This window comes from Dromiciops gliroides, chromosome 1 (assembly GCF_019393635.1).
Source record: "Dromiciops gliroides isolate mDroGli1 chromosome 1, mDroGli1.pri, whole genome shotgun sequence".
NCBI classification, from domain to species: Eukaryota; Metazoa; Chordata; class Mammalia; order Microbiotheria; family Microbiotheriidae; genus Dromiciops; species Dromiciops gliroides.
In genome coordinates, this window is record NC_057861.1 from 200,412,837 (window position 1) to 200,427,513 (window position 14,677).

The following is a 14,677-nucleotide window of genomic DNA, read 5'->3' on the forward strand; positions in this document are numbered from 1 at the left end:
TAGACGTAGCCCTGCTTGGGGCATGGGGTCCTTCTTGTTTCCCTGGGAGTGGATGAGAGTCAGGCTGTTTGTTGAACTGAAGCAATTCAGATTTGGAAGGAGGTACCCTAAGGCATTGTACCTGAAAAAGAATTGCCTCCAAAGCATACCCCACAGAGCCAGTCCAGTTCTTGCTGGAAGACCTCCATGGTGATGGGAAAGAGGGTGCTTTCTGCTCCCTGAGGCAGCTAATTCTGCTTTTGAGTGGCTCTTATCGAGCCACAGCAACAATTATAACAGCCTTTGTATAAAGCTGTAAGATTTGCAAAAAGATTTACATAAATTAATTCATTTGAACCTTACAACTGTGATGTAGATATGATTATTATCCCCATTTTGCAGATAAGGAGACTGAGAGGTTAAGTGATGACTTGTCCAGTGTCACTCAACTTTTACCCACTATCCTCTGGAACAATGAGCTAGATGGAGGCATGGGTAGAGTGCTGGGCTTGGAGTTAGAAAGATCTGGGTTCAAATTCATCATCTGATACTTAGTAGTTGTGTGACCTCGGAAGAGTCATTTAGTTCTGTCTGCTTTAGTTTCCTTTACAAAACCTGTCTACCTGGCAAGTTTGTTATGAGATCTAATATTTGTAAAGCACTTAGCACAGTGCTTGGCACATAATAGGGGCTTAATACTTTTCACTTTCCTAACTTCCTCATGGCAGCCTTTGGATACTTGAAAACTACCATCTTAGACATGCTTCAGTGTGTCAATGTCTTTTTTTGTTTGTTTGTTTGTTTGTTTTTTAAGTGAGGCAATTGGGGTTAAGTGACTTGCCCAGGGTCACACAGCTAGTCAGTGTTAAGTGTCTGAGGCCAGATTTGAACTCAGGTACTCCTGACTCCAGGGCTGGTGCTCTATCCACTGCGCCATCTAGCTGCCCCGTGTCAATGTCTTTTAAAATATGGTGCCCTGAACATGAATGGGACTTGTATCTCTTGCTCTAAACAAAATGCTATCACTAAAGTAGCCTAAGATTGCATTCCTCTAATAAAGTCCTTCTCTGATGTCTCATTGTGGTTTAGAAGTGACCTTGAGCTCTCGAAGGCTAGACCAGGGGAGTACAAGTTTAGAAAGGTACAACAAAGATGGAGAAACTCCAAGGAGGAACTCAGAATTGATTATCTATCATGTATCTTCTGAAGACCAGTCTTGGAAAGTATGGAGAAGCTCATTACCAAGTTGACTGAGGGGTGATTAATTTTTGGACCACAGTAAATCCTGAAGACCATGGAATGGCCAGTGTTAGCAGACTACTTACAAGAGTAATCATGAAAGAAACACTTTAGCAAATCTGAATACTGAATCTGTTCCAGGAGAGCACACGGGAGCAATGGGAAGGATTAAAGAAGCAATCCCACTAAAGTAGTGACAGAATATTTGTGAAAACATATTACATAAATTAATGTTTCTGGAACCAACCTTACCCAGGAATTAAAATAAAAAATGCAAGGTCAGGCTGTCATAACCAGAATAAAATTTTGCAGACCACAATGTACAGTACTGATCTTTGCAGCCACTCTACTATGCCCCACCTCCCTACTCTTCAGTGGTCCTTGAAGAAGATCTCTAAGTGTTCTATAAAGATATTTTGTGCAGCTATCTAATTAGTGACAGTAAAGTAATAACAAATGTTTCCAAGGCCAGATAGGCTGAAATAGAAAGAGATATGTTAGAACATGAGAAAGTAAGAGATGGAAATGATGTTTGTGTATTAAACAGTTTGAAAAACATATTTACTAGGATAAAGGTAGTTTTTTCCCCTGTCCTTTCTTGTTGCTACTTGTTTTGAGAAGAGTGATTTTTAGTTGGGGGGCGGGGGGGGGGGCAGGATTTCCTGTCCTATTTTTTTGCTGACAATTTTCTTAAGAAAATGTTTTTGTTTAGTTGTTTCTCCTAGTTGTGGAGAGATGTTCAAAGGGAACTCTCCCACTTCTGTATCTTTTTCCCAGATATGGCTCACTTTTTTTGAGGTCTTAGAGGCTTAGTTCTCTTGCTTTGTCTGTCTACCCAGGAGCTCCAATGGACCCCAGCAAGAATGGTCCAACAGGTCCTGGGGAAAGGTACCTTTATTGCTATCTTCCTGGAGGCACTTACACTGTAAATACAGCCTCCACATATGTCTCTAATATTCTATATAGGCCTTCTCCTTCACATGAATCATAACCATTCATCTCCCTTCTATGCGTCTTCTCTGTCTGTCTCTAGTATATGAGGATTAGAAAATTTTAAGCACAGGAATGAACTATTGAGATAAATTTTATTCTCATGAAAAAGGATTTGCATATTTGTGATTTCTCCAATGTGAGTAAGGTTGCTTGGATTCTCTACACTTAATAAATTTACACTCCTGTTTTCAGGAAATACCTGTGACTATATTGTTGGGTGTAATCTATCAAAGTACACTACCGATAAAGTTAAATATTCTAAGTTCATGATGTTCTTGAAATGTTGGTAAAAGTAGGACTTTCAGTAACAAAAGGGAAGTTTTGATCTACATTGGTGGAAGGAGAATCTATACAGATGAAATCACAGATCCTTAGGTGAAGTTGAAGTAAGGTACACTGGTTTTTTGGGCATTTTTGTCACGATAATAGTTCATATTGAACTTGAAGTCAGCTAGAACCCCTTTCTTTTTGCATAAACTATTTTCTAATTCTGTGTCCCTCCCCAACCTATTCTTAAACAATTGATTCTTTGAATATAATTGGAAGATTCTACTTTTATCTCTATTAATTTTTATCTTGTTTGGTTTTGTCCATCTTGGTTTTGCTCATTTTATAATTATTATAATTATCAATTAATTATGACTTTTGCCAAGCTAGCTGCCAAGATCTTTTTGTAAACTAATTATGTCATTTTATTATAGCTTGGATTCTCTGATCACTCTCTCAGAACCAGGTTGGCTGGATCTCCCTTCAGTGTTCTAGGACACCCTGAGGGGTGTTTAGAATATCTTTCTTCTTTGCTGCCACTGATTCAAGCCTCAACACTGTTAGGGGCCCCTGATTAGCCCTCCTGTTTCTTTTAACCGCTTAACATTGGTTAACTTTTACGAAGAGATATTTACTTTGAAGGCATAGCTGTAAGAAAGCACAAACTTTCCCGATACCTTGAGAAGGTAGGGGCTAATCTCATAACTTAGTTCAGTTCTAACTTAACATTAGTCCCATGAATTTCATGTAGCATGTCAGATGAGTCCTTCTGATAGTTTATGGTCTAAAAATTGCTACTTGTTCCTTGAGGCATTGATATTCTTTAAAAGTCTAACTCTTGCTAAAGCTTATAATTTATTGGTGACCACTCATGAGATATTTTAGACAGACTAGGTAGAATTTTAGCCCCCTTATAGATGGCTGACCATGAAGAGGAAAGCTGAATCTCTGTCTTGTGATCTTTTGGTTGGGTAAGAAATTTCCCCCTACCTTGTCCCTTTAAATCCGAACTACTGCTAAAGTAAGACTGCTTTCTATTTAAATTTTCAAATGGATCTTTTAAACCCCCTAAGTACCCCATTCCTGATTTTAGTCTGTTTAACCAGACAAATGAGGGATAAGATTGTGTTAATGCTTTGGGTTTTTGTTTGTTTGTTTGTTTGTTTTTTAGTGAGGCAATTGGGGTTAAGTGACTTGCCCAGGGTCACACAGCTAGTAAGTGTTAAGTGTCTGAGGCCGGATTTGAACTCAGGTTCTCCTGACTCCAGGGCCAGTGCTTTATCCACTGCGCCACCTAGCTGCCCCAGTAATATTAAGTTTTAAAGAATGTTTCAATTTTTATTTTAGTATATGTTTCATGTATAACAACTAAGATTCTGAATTCCCTTAGACACGTTTTTGAGAACTTTCATTGTTTGATTTGATTATTGACAAAGCTATTTTAAAGTTGTGTTAAGCTCAATTTTGTAGGAAATTTTCCTGGCTATTTACCAGCATTCACACATCAACCCCTGAAAAGACTTCCATTCCATAACTACACGCAGAGGTCATCTGAGAAGACTTTCGGAGACTTTAAATGAACAGTTTTGTTTTGTTGTTTTTCTTTTTTTTTTTCCTTCTGTTATTATATATACCAACTGTAACATGTACTCTCTGGAGAGGCCCTCCCTTTGCAGGCCAATGTCAAAGCGCTGGTTCATGAGGGACTGCCCCTTTGGACAAAACTTTCCTCTCTCCCTTTTCTATATTGTTATTAACATATTTTTAGTTAGCATAGGGTATTATGTTCTGTTATTTTTGACTGGTTCATCAAAGAAACACCCCAAAAAGGCGGACTGTAATGATTAGAATGACACCACCTGCTGGAGACTTCCTGTAGGAGGGCTCCACCATGAGGAGAAGGCCTTTGAGGGCAAGGCCATGCAGTTTTTCTTTGGCGTCAGGAAGTGACGTTGGCTGGTGGGAGGAAGAGGGGGCGAGGCTGGCTCCCTTGTGCTCTCTTTCGTCAGGACTCTGGTGGAGAGTGGAGCAAGAAATGCGCTCTCCCTTTAATAGATAGATGAATCTAGGCCTTTCTCTTTCTCTTCACCAAATTCCTATTCTCCTCAATAAATGCTTAAAAGTCTACTTCTTGCGAAAGCTTATAATTTATTGGCAACCACTCATTAGATATTTTAGACAGACTAGCTAGAATTTTAGCCCCCTTACAGATCCATGGTAAAACAGCCACTCTGTCAGTACTCAAAATCTTTGGAATCTTCTGCCTGCTCTTCTCCAGCCCCCTTGATCTGTAAGTTCTGTGTTCATGTCATATCACCCTTAGAAGAATATAAGCTCCTTGAGAATAGGAACTTTTTTTTTGGTCTTTCTATTCCCACTACCTTCTCCATAGTAGGCATTTAATATTTGTTACTGTTAGGACTTGATAACATTGGTTTGAGAGGAAAGGGAAGAGTTCAGATAAATCCATGGTTTCAAATATAGGGAGACCAGCTGAACTGTGTTGCCATAGACAGAAACAGTGAAGTCAGAAGGGAGAGCAGGCCTTCCTTCTGAGAAGGGACTATCAATGAACTCCCATATGGCTCTTTACAAGGCATTGATGTTCTATTGGCTTTCCTGATCCCTCTTAATTCTATTGCCATCCCTCTGTTCATTGTTCATCCTGCATCTACCTTGTTCGTACATAGTTATTTTCATGTTGTCTTCATTAGAATGTGACCTCCTTGATGGTAGGAACTGTCTTTTACATTTCTTTGTGTGTACAGTGCTTAGCACATAATACATTCTTTGTGTGTGTGTGTGTGTGTGTGTGTATGGCAATTGAGGTTAAGTGACTTGCCCAGGGTCACACAGCTAGTAAGTGTTAAGTGTCTGAGGCCAGATTTGAACTCAGGTACTCCTGACTCCAGGGCTGGTGCTCTATCCACTGGGCCACCTAGCTGCCCCATAATACATTCTTAACAGATTTTTTTGACTGACTGGCTGCTAAACCACAACTGGATCATCACTCCCAGATTTCTGTCTCTTACTCTTTCAACCTTTCTGAAAAGGCCAAGGGCTTAGGCCTATTTCTTGAGTCTATATTGACTCAAATGAAGAGATGGCCTTAACATCTTGACTCTAACACCATGGTTTCTCACCAGTTGTTGTGATGAAAAAAGTCACCAAGATTCTCTAAAAACATCCAAGGCAAGAGATAACAATGGCTAATATTGATAGGTCTTTGTTTAATGTTTCTAAAACCAAAGAGCCACCACGGAAGCCATTAGTTTAGTACAACATGGTTTGGAGTGACTACATATTCTCCATTTACTCTCCAAGGCACTTCTCCTCTATATCATCATGATACTCCAGAGGCAAGCTCCAAAGCATCTTCCATATGGAGAGCTTGTATTCGTTAGGCAAGTTGTTGGGATTTGTATGTGTGCTAAAGTCTTATAACATTGTGTATTATCTATTCCTCCAAGGTTTGTGTCATCAACAAACTTGGTAATCATGCCAAATTTGTGTTTTAATTATTTCATTCAAGTCATAAAAAATGTTGAATGGGATTAGGAACACATTGGCATCATTTTAGGTATAGGTTTTCAGCTAGATTCGAATCTACTCTGTTCACATGTAGTTAATTTGTTATTGTTATTTTATTTATTTAGTTATATCTGACTTTTTATGGCCTCATTTGGGGTTTTCTTGGCAAAGATACTAGAGTGATTTTCCATTCCTTCTCCAGCTCACTTTACATATGAGGAAACTGAGGCAAACAGGGTTAAATGATTTGCCCAGGGTCACACAGTTAGTACATGTCTGAGGACTACAGGGTAGGCACTCTACTACACCACCTAGCTGCTCTATGTGGTTAATGCCTTGGTTCTTACCAAAAGGGACTAAAGGACCCATTTTACAATAGGAACACACTAGTGGATAAAGGCCATCTATATATTTCCTACACAACAAAAGAAATGCTTAAAATACAAAAAAATCATAAGCACCTAGGAAATAGGGAATTTATGGAATATTATGGACAGAAAGTTTGAGGAAAAGTGTCTTTTTCTTGGTTCCAGCTATATATACAAACATACATTCATGCATGCATATACATAGTATACAATTGTCTGAGCCCATTCTGCAGAACTTCATAAAATACTTGCTCAGTCAAGGAGTGAATACTGCTTAAACCAGTTCAGCAGAACTCCATTATTATTAATACCCCAGATGGTAAGCTATTAGGGAATCTTTGTTGCCTAATGAAGGGCAGGTAAGTGGCACAGCGGATGGAGTATGGCCTGGAGTCAAGAGGACTGTGAGAAAATAATGGGATTTGGCAGATGCCCAAAGGCCCTACATGGAAATTGATTTAAAATTGATTGAATTAAGTGAGACTGACTTTGAACCTACTTAAAGTTAATTAATTTGAAACCACACCTGGCTATCCCTCAGTAGAGTATTGTTCTCAGAAGCTAAGGATTTTGAACTCAACAACAGGACTACCCTAAAGTCCAGTGAACCAATGGATTTGGGAGATGCTGAAGGATAGCCTCTTCCAGGGGAGGGAAACAGGAAGTAGGAAGGGTTGCTGGCTCTCTGGCTCTGTCTCTTTTCCGTGGCTGGAAATCTCATGGTGGTGGAAGGGAAGGAGAAGGAGTCCTAGCTGAACCCTAGGGTAGATAGGCTTCTTTTTAACTTTCTTAACTCCACATGTTCTCTCTTGACTATGCTTTTTTTGGGGGGGGGGGATGCAGGGCAATGGGGGTTAAGTGACTTGCCCAGGGTCACACAGCTTGTATCAAGTATCTGAGGCTGGATTTGAACTCAGATCCGCCTGAATCCAGGGCCAGTGCTTTATCCACTATGCCATCTAGCTGCTCCCTATGCTTTTATTTTTTATAAGGTCTTTGAGCTAATTCTGTATTCTAAATTTTTCTTCCTCTCTCCCTCCTCAACCCTCCCTATGAAATCAAGCAATTCAATATGTCATACCTGTGCAGTAATGCAGAACATCTTCACCTTCCTTGAAAGTGTTTTGCTTTTTACTGCTCTCTTCCCCAATCTGCCCTTCCCTCCTTCCCCTCTTCTCCACCCTGTCCCTTATCTCCCTCCCCTCCCTCATGGCAAAAATATATTACTATACCTACTTGAGTATGTATGTTAGTCCCTCTTTGAGTCAATTCTGATGATATTAAGGCTCACTCACTCCTCCACTCCTTCCCCTTCTTCCCCTCCCCTCCATAAGCTTTTTTTCTTATTTCCTTCATGTAAACTACCTCTCCCCAGACCATCTCTTCCTTCCCCCCTCCCCCAGTCTATTTCTCCTACACCTCAACCTTATTTTAAAGATGTCATCATGGGTTAGTTAGGTGGCACAGTGGACAAAGCACCAGCCCTGGACCCAGGAGGCCCCAAGCTCAAATCCGGTCCCAGACATAAGACACCCCACTGTGTTTGCCCCACAAAGAACAAAACATAAATGCTTTACAGATATCATCCCTTCATGTTCAGTTCAAACCTGTGTCTTCTGTGAATTCCTTACTGAGAAAGTTCTTATGAGTTTGAAGTATTATCTTCCCATGTAGGAATGTAAACAGTTTGATCTTTTAATATCCCTCATGAAATCTTTTTCCTGTTTATCTTTTTATGCTTCTCTAGGGTCTTGTATTTGAAAGTCAAATTTTTTATTCGGTTCAGGTCTTTTCATCACAAATGCCTGAAAGTCCTCTTTTTCATTGAAATCCCATTTTTTCCTCTGAAAATTTTTCTACTCAGTTTTGCTGGGTACATGATTCTTGGCTGTAGTCCCAGTTCCTTTGCCCTCTGGAATATCATATTCCATGCCCTCTGGTCCTTTAATGTAGATGCTGCTAGATCTTGTTTTAGCCTTATTGGAGCTCCACAGTATTTGAATTCCTTTTTTCTAGCTGTTTGAAATATTTTCTCCTTGACCTGGGAGCTCTAGAATTTGGCTATAATATTCCTGGAGGTGTTCCTTTTGGAATCTCTTTCAAGAGATGATCAGTGGATTCTTTCAATTTCTATTTTGCCTTCTTCTTCTAGAATATCAGGGCAATTTTCCCTGACAATCTCTTGGAGGATGGTTTCTAAGTTCTTATTTTGGTCATGGTTTTCAGGTAGTCTAATGATTTTCAAATTATCTCTCCTGGATCTGTTTTCCAGGTCAGCTGTTTTCCCAAGGAGATATTTCATATCGTCCTATACTTTTTTATTCAGTTGGATTTGCTTTACTGTTTCTTGGTTTCTCATAAGGTCACTAGCTTCCATTTGTTCAATCCTAATTCTTAGGCAATTATTTTCTTGAGAGAGCTTTTCTACTTCTTTTCCATTTGGCTTTTCAAACTGTTGACTTTTTTCTCATGACTTTCCTGCATTGCTCTTATTTCTCTTTCCATTCTTTCCTCCATATCTCTAAATCTTCCTTCTATCCTTCCTACTTTCTCTTCCAAGTCCCTTTTGAGTGCTTTTATAGCCTGAGACCAATTCATATTTTTCTTGGATGCTTTGAATGTTGGAACTTTGACTTTGTTATTATCTTCTTCTTCTGAGGGTGTATTGTGGTCTACCTTTTCCCCAAAGAAGTTTTCAATGGTCTGCTGCTTTCTCTGCCTACTCATCTTGGCTGACTATTTCTTGGCTTTTAACTCCTTCTTAAAGTGTAGCGCTGCTTCCAGGACACACTGAGCTACAGCCTTGACTATGCTTTAATAAATGCTTAATGCCTAAAGACTGGTGCTAAAAGCTTCTAATTTAAGGCAACCACACATTTAGTTTTACTTGTCATAGGACCTAAGTTAAAATCTGACCTCAAAAACTTATTAGCTATGTGACCTTGGCCAAATCACTTAACCTTGCTTGCCTCAGTTTCCTCATCTGTAAAATGAGCTAGAAAAGGAAATGACAGATCACTATAGCATCTTTGCCAAGAAAACCCCAAATGAGGTCACGAAGGGTCAAATATGACTGAACCAACAATAATATTGCCTAATGATCAATCAATGAGACATTGAATAACTACCTACATGACCTATGTTATCTGGGGCCATTTGCAGTTGTCCTGTCCAGAACTACATCTTTCCATTGTACCCAGATGGATCTGGAGTAGAGAGTGAGGTTAGTGACTTTGCACAGCCTTAGTGACCTTGCACAGCCCTCCCTCACTTAAAAATTCAATTCACTGCAAGTTATGACATCACCCCGATGTCATGGTCCTCTTCAAGAGGCCATGACCTATATGACTTTTTTAGATTGAATATCTAACGGTGGTCTAAATAAAAGGAATTATCATAGTTGTCTCATTAAAATATCTCCATATAGAGCTATAAAGATAGATGTTTACTGCACAGGCAGCTGCTTCATAGGGACCTTGCTAAGGTTTGCCTCGCTGCTCTGTAAGCATGAGCTCTCCTGTATAATTGTTTCCATTACCTTTATTAAAGCTCTTTTTGCTACTATGTTATCTCACCATCTTGGTGTTCCCACAATTTGAATCTAGGCCCTCCCTGCATGGCAATGGATATTTATAAAACAATAATTCATAACACCTATTACCTACTTGTAGGTAGTTTTCAAATCAATTTGTTAACACTAAATCTAGAAGTTTAATAATCTTAGATAAACAACAATAGCAACAAAAAAGAGAACCAAAAATATCTGAATCCTGTGTTATAATGACTAAAATTAATCCTGGAGAAGAGAAAGGAAAAAGCATCTGCTTTGCAGATGTGGGGAACTTTGGGTATGGAATATTGCATGTACTACTGTCAGATTAGGTTAATGTGTTAGTTTTACTAAACCACTTTTTTCTTCCTTTTCAAAAGAATTCTTTGTTATGTGTCCTATATAACTCTGGATAGGAGTGGGCTGAGGGAAATGACATATTTGGAAATGAAGATGATACAAAAACAAGACATAGCAATACAAATTATAATGTTTGTAAATGAAAGGTTTACTTAGTCTACTGTGGGACTTTGAATATATGAATATTATGAAAATTATTTGAGAAGCTGGAAAGGAAGATGATCTAAAAACAAAAGGTACTTAAATCATAATACATATAAAGCAAAGTTTGTTAGTGAAATGGTTATTTTGCCATGGAATTTTAAAGATATGAATGTTATGCAAACTATTTGAGATTTTGAAGTAGGAAAATCTACGGATAGGGCATGGCTTACCTCCCTTTTTTTACCCTCACTTGAGTACACCTATTTGAAAATGGGCCAAAGGAATTTCTCAAATATACCTGACTCCTTGAAAATGTTTATATTTTCATAGATAAGGTAGAAATAAAATTTTTTAAAGTTTGATAATGATTGTTTTTAATCTATGGATTGGGAAAGAAGACTGCATTCATATACTTCTTTTGTCTGAGATACCTTAGGAGGAAAGTAAGTTTTATAAATGTTAATATTTGTTTGCCAATGGGAAGGAAGTATTATAAATATTTGTCTAACTCTCTCTTTACTTTGGCTGGCTGATTTGTCCCTCACTATACCTACATGTCATTACTTCATCTACCACCTTCTTATAAGACTAACCAAATTAAACGATGCTTCCTCGTTCCAGTGTTTTTGAAGGAGGTGGAATGTCTGTTTCCCCAAGTAACCTGGACCAGAGATTAAATTAGAATCTACCTTCAAGAGGCAATGGACATTGAGATTTTGGTTGAAGTTTGGGAAGTCATGGGGAGATTCAGTCATCCTGAAAAGTGATGCTGAAATTTTATTATTTTTATTATTTATTATTATTATTACATACCAAAATGCCATTTAAAATTATCCCAATTTTTTGTTGGTCTATCAAAGTAGTTCTATTTTGTATACAGCAACTTGTATATGGTACCATGTTCCAAATAATTTGCTTTTAAGTTTGGTTTCACTGTGGTATAGGGGAAAGGGGACCTGTTTTAGGATCAGCAGATACCAGGGTTCTGCATTTGAATCTGCTCTCAGGAGTTACTACATATATGTGTGATCATGGCAGCTAGGTACCACAGTGGATAGAATGCTTGTCCTGGAGTCAGGAAGACACACCTTCATGAGTTCAAATATGACCTCAGACACTTACTAGCTATTTGACCCTGGGCAAGTCACTTATCCCTGTTTGCCTCAGTTCTTCCTTTGTAAAATGAGTTGGAGAAGGAAATGGCAAAGCACTCCAATTGGTTGGTTGTTGTTCTCAAAGAGCACCAAAATGACATCACTATGTTGGAATCAAGGTACAGTGTGTCCAACTGTGGCTGAGCAGACCAATAGGAGCTCAGAAGGCTCTATTGTAGGTCAGGTCCAAATAGTCCATATGATCATTTGGAGTGGAGATGTCTCTACATTTTCTCATCTCCTGTTTCTTTTGATCTACTGCAAATATGCTTTGCTCACAGAGCATAGTGCCTTCTCTAATGAGGGTACACCATGCTGGGCTGTCCTTTGCCAATCTTCAGTCTATTCCAAAGGTCTTCAGAGAGACCATGAGAGTGTCCTTGTTTTACTTCTTCTGACCTCCATGTGATCACTTGCCTCGCATGAGTTCTCCATAAAAGTCTTTTAGGCAAACATAGTTTGGCATTCGAACAATGTGGCCAGCCCATGGGAGTTGTGTTCTCTGTAGGAGAGTTTGAATGCTTGGCAGTTCAGCTTGAGAAAGGACCTCAGTGTCCAGTATCTTATCTTGCCAGGTGATCTTCAGAATCTTCCTAAGGCAATTCAAATGGAAGCAGTTCAGTTTCCTGGCATGGCACTAGTAGATTGTTCAGGTTTTCAGGCATACAACAATGAGGTCAGCACAACAACTCTGTGGACCTTCAGTTTGGTAGTCAGTCTAATACTTCTTCTCTCCCACACTTTCCTTTGGAGCCTTTCAAACACTGAGCTAGCTCTGGCAATACGTGAGTCAACCTCATTATCAATGTGTATACCCCTGGAAAAAGTATAATGTCAAGGCAAGTGATCTTATCCATAGCATTCAAAATTTTTCCATTTGCTATAACCAAGGGTTCCACATATAGATGGTGTGGTGCTGGTTAGGGGACAACCTGTGGTTTCTTGGTGTTAGTTGTTAGGCCAAAATTAACATAAGCAGCAGAGAATTGATCCATACTTTGTTGTATCTCAGCTTCAGAGATGTCAGCTAAATGGCACAGTGGATAGAGTGCTGGGCCATAGTCAGGAAGACTAATTGTCCTGAGTTCAAATCTGCCAAGAAACCTTCAAATGAACCCTTACAAAGAGTCGGACACAACTGAACAACAAATGTGTGATTATGGACAAGTCACTTAAACTTTTCTGAGTTTCAATTTCTCACGTGTAAAATGGGGATAATGATATTTATATTATCTCACAAGCTATTTAAATCTGCTTGGGATGGGGAAGGCTAGTTATTCTTTAAAAAAAATTTTTTTTTAATTTAAAAATTTTTTAATTTTTTTGCAGGGCAATGAGGGTTAAGACTTGCCCAGGACCACACAGCTAGTCTCAAGTGTCTGAGACAGAATTTGAACTCAGGTCCTCCTGAATCCAGGGCTGGTGCTTTATCCACTGTGCCACCTAGCTGCCCCCAGTTATTCTTTCTTATTGGTGTCTACATTGTAATTTGGAATTTGTTGTTGTTAAGTCATATCAGCATTTTAAAAAATGCTTCAGGGACCCTTTTGTCTTTCTTTTCTTTTTGGTAGCCCTATCTATTACTAGTGCCCTCCTTCCCCCAATGGAAAAAGAAAAGAAAGATAATACCCTGTTAACAAATATGCATAATCAAGCAAAACAGAGTTCCTGGGAGTATTTGTGTGTGTGTGTGTGTGTGTGTGTGTGTGTGTGAGGCAATTGGGGTTGAATTGCCCAGGGTCACACAGCTAGTGTCAAGTGTCTGAGGCCGAATTTGAACTCAGGTCCATCCTGAATCCAGGGCCAGTGTTCTGTCTACTGCGCCACCTAGCTGTCCCCCTGGGAGTATTTTTACAAAGCAACTTCCAGGGTATGTGATATGGTCAATCCAGATTTATCTCAATTCTTCGACTTATGTGTCTTCTACATACACCTTCATATCTGACCCAATAAACTGATCTTATTCCCAATTAGACTCTATTAGACAGTAAAAGAGGAAGTGTGGTGTGTTGGAAAGAGCACATTGTCTGAAGTAAGAGGACCTGCACACAAATTCCACCACTGATATTTACTCCCTGGCGGCTTTGAGAAGCTATAGTTGAGAGGTAACTGTGCTAAATGGAAAACAAAAGAAAAAGAAGGCATTTTTGTTCCTTCCTGACAACTATTAAAGTTTTCACTCAAATTGTTCTAAACTTAAAAATTATTTATTTTAAAGTGCTTTTGTTATCATTAAATAACTAATGATTTAATTAACATGCACAATAGCTAGTAGTTTTTGATAGGGCAAATTTATGATAGTCTTCTTACTCTTGTGCATTATAGATAATAGTATATTAAGGCCTATTGTATCCTAATAAATGAGTACAGCATATTTTACAATATTATTTATGCCCATTTTATAAAATATAATTCTATGATTGTAGGGGTTTATAGTAGTGACATCTTTGCCTTTATGATGTTAGTGATAGCACTGATATAAAATACCATCTTTGATGCTTACCAAGGTCATTTAACCTCTTTAAGTCTAAATTTCCTCATCTGTGAAATAAGGGGGTTGGACTAATGACATCCCAAATCCCTTACCACTCTCTATCTATGATCCTTTGATGCTGACTCTGGATATGGGAATAAGGAAGCCTTTGCCACTAACTGGCTTCCTACCTTTGAGTGCAACTCTGTGAACCCCAGTTTCCTCATCTATAAGGAGAGAGTTTTGGAATAGATCAGAATTTTGGACCAGATCATTTTGTTCCATGGAACTCTTTGACAATCTGGTGAATTCTTCACCAGGGTCCCTGACAGTTCTAAGAATTTAGGTAACCCAATAAGATTCCTTTAAAAATAAAACCAGATTTTAATTGATATATTCTTTCAAAATAGATTTTTATTGATACTCTTGCTATTAAAATAGATTTCATTGTCTAATTTGGATAACAAATATGTAGCATTTATAGGCATAAAACACAAAACAAAAAATATAATAATAGCATAGGTGACCTAATAGTGCTTTAAAGTTTACAAAATACTTTCGGGTGTTATCTCATTTGAATCTAAGTAGATTTTATTGTTATCTTTAATAGTAAATAATT